Genomic DNA, 2,606 nt, shown 5'->3' on the forward strand with positions numbered 1-2,606 from the left:
AAATGTTTGTGCCTGTTTGCACTGACAAAGACATCCCTAGCCTAAACCTCCAACTTATCTCAATAGATCATAGTACATTGTTTGATAAAGTCAAAGCGGCCCAATTACAAGATGAAGATATCGCAGAACTAGTCTACACATATGAAAAGATTTTAAAAACACCTTCTGTAGATCTGACCCCTAAACAAATCAAGTTTTTGACCCAGTACCAGGTCATTCATGGCTATCTCTACACTCGGCGGGATGAGAGAGATGAGTGGAAGCTGGTTGTGCCGCAATCTATGGAATCACAGGTTATGGAATATTACCATAACCATGAATTATATTTCCATCCGGGAATAAATGCTACAATTATTCTAATCAAACAGTATTTCTTCTGGACAAACATGGCCAAAGATGTGGCGTTATTCATAAAAGCATGCCATGTATGCATTCAAACAAAAGTTGCAGGAAGAAACAAAATGTCCCCATTGCATCCAAGACAGGAGACAAAGATTTTTCAGACATGGTCATTAGATATCATGGGACCTTACATTCCCAGTAGGAAAAAACAAAATGCATATCTGATAACTATGACTGATATTTGCTCAAAATGGATTGAGGCAAAAGCGGTGAAAAAAGCCGACACTAAAACCATTCTAGATTTCATGGATAAAGAAGTGTTTTCCAGATTTGGATACCCATCAGTGATTCTAACAGACAATGGAAGTCAATTCAGATCCCAAGAATGGGCAAACTATTGTCAACAGCACTTGATAAACCATCACACAACAGCCATCTACACAGCTAGGCAAAACCCAGTGGAAAGAAAGAATCAGTGCATAAAAACTAGGATGAGAATGCACTTGTTGGAAAACAATCACAACCGTTGGGATGAAAAATTGCACCAGATCCTATTCTCGATTAGAAGTGTTGTAAACCAAGCTACTAAGAAAACACCAGCTGAGGTAGTCTTCAACCAAAATCTACGTTCACCTCTTGAACGATATCCAACCTCCAAATCAGCATCATCAAGGAAATCTCATTTCCAAGCAGCAAAAAGAAATCAGAAGATATACAACAAAAAACAGTACAAAGTAAAACCATTCCTATTGTACAAAGAAAATTCCATTGTATACATACGCAATCACACACTCTCAAGTGCAGAGAAAGATATCGTAGCATCCTTGTGTCCACGTTGGATTGGTCCATATGAAATTAGAGATGTCCATCCATCCATCTCTCTCTCTCTCTCTCTCTCTCTCTCTCTCTCTCTCTCTCTCTCTCTCTCTCTCTCTCTCTCTCTCTCTGTGTGTCCTCACACTATATACCTAAGTCCCCATCTTCTATCTCTCTTTTTCCGATTTTCTTCACCTTTTACTTTTTTCCTAAATCTCTCTCTCTTCTCTCTTTTCTCTCTCTCTCTCTCTCTCTCTCTCTCTCTCTCTCTCTCTCTCTCTCTCTCTCTCTCTCTCTCTCTCTGTGTCCTCACTCACACTATATACCTAAGTCCCCATCTTCTATCTCTCTTTTTCCGATTTTCTTCACCTTTTATTTTTTTCCTTAATCTCTCTCCCTCTCTCTCTCTCTCTCTCCCTCTCTGTCTGACTCATTATCTGTCTTTTGCTTCTGTCCTTCTCTTTCTTTCTGAAACCTTTTTCATTTTTCAAAACAAAACAAAACAATCCCGATTTCCTCTCTGTCTCTTTCTCTCTTACTCGCGTAAGTTAATTTCTACCTTCTCTCTCTCTCTCTCTCTCCCTCAGACCAGATTGGGATGTTTAGGTTTCATCTTTGTTTTGATATAGGTACTGTGTGTACTAAAAAATTCCAATTTATTCTTTAATTATCTTACAAAATAATCTAGCTTCTTTGATTATCATGATTAACCCTTGTTGTTTATCCAGACCAAATTTATGTTGAATATCAAGATTAACCCTTAGTTCACACTTGTTAACATTAACCCTTCTCCGCACCTAGATATTAACCTCATCTTTGTTGCCCAAAAGAAACCTTTTTCATTTTTCAAAACAAAACAAAACAATCCCGATTTCCTCTCTGTCTCTTTCTCTCTTACTCGCGTAAGTTAATTTCTATCCTCTCTCTCTCCCTCACACACACGATGTCTGATGACTTCCTCATAGCTCATAGTTAACCCCTTTCGTATTCGAAGGTCATTTTGGTGACCCCATCACATGCATCAGTAATAAATTTCCCTGCCTGCCCGGCTTGTGGGTTGGCATTGTTTTTCTTATGGCCGCTAGTGTTGTGTTGGGTATTTCCTTGACGATTTATCCTATATGAGCTTCAAGTATGTGTCTGGTGGTACCTTCTGTGTACGTATGAAGGTGTATATTATAAAGCACAAGTCTGGCATTCTGGCTGCAATATCTATAGTAACTCTGTAAAATATATTAGAGAGGTGTAAAATATACTTTACATACCTACATATTTTTCCTTACTGATTTATTCTAGTACAGGGGTTTCCAACTAGTGGCCCGCCAGACCATTTCTGTGGCCCGCGAAGCATTTTGGGATTTGTACAAACTTACCTAAGTAATTGTAAAAGATTAGGAGAATACTTTTTGAAAATTTTTGCCTGCGGCGCTCATAATTTGATCGGACTG

Source organism: Diaphorina citri, unplaced genomic scaffold, assembly GCF_000475195.1.
Source record: "Diaphorina citri unplaced genomic scaffold, Diaci psyllid genome assembly version 1.1 scaffold4156, whole genome shotgun sequence".
Classification (NCBI taxonomy): domain Eukaryota; kingdom Metazoa; phylum Arthropoda; class Insecta; order Hemiptera; family Psyllidae; genus Diaphorina; species Diaphorina citri.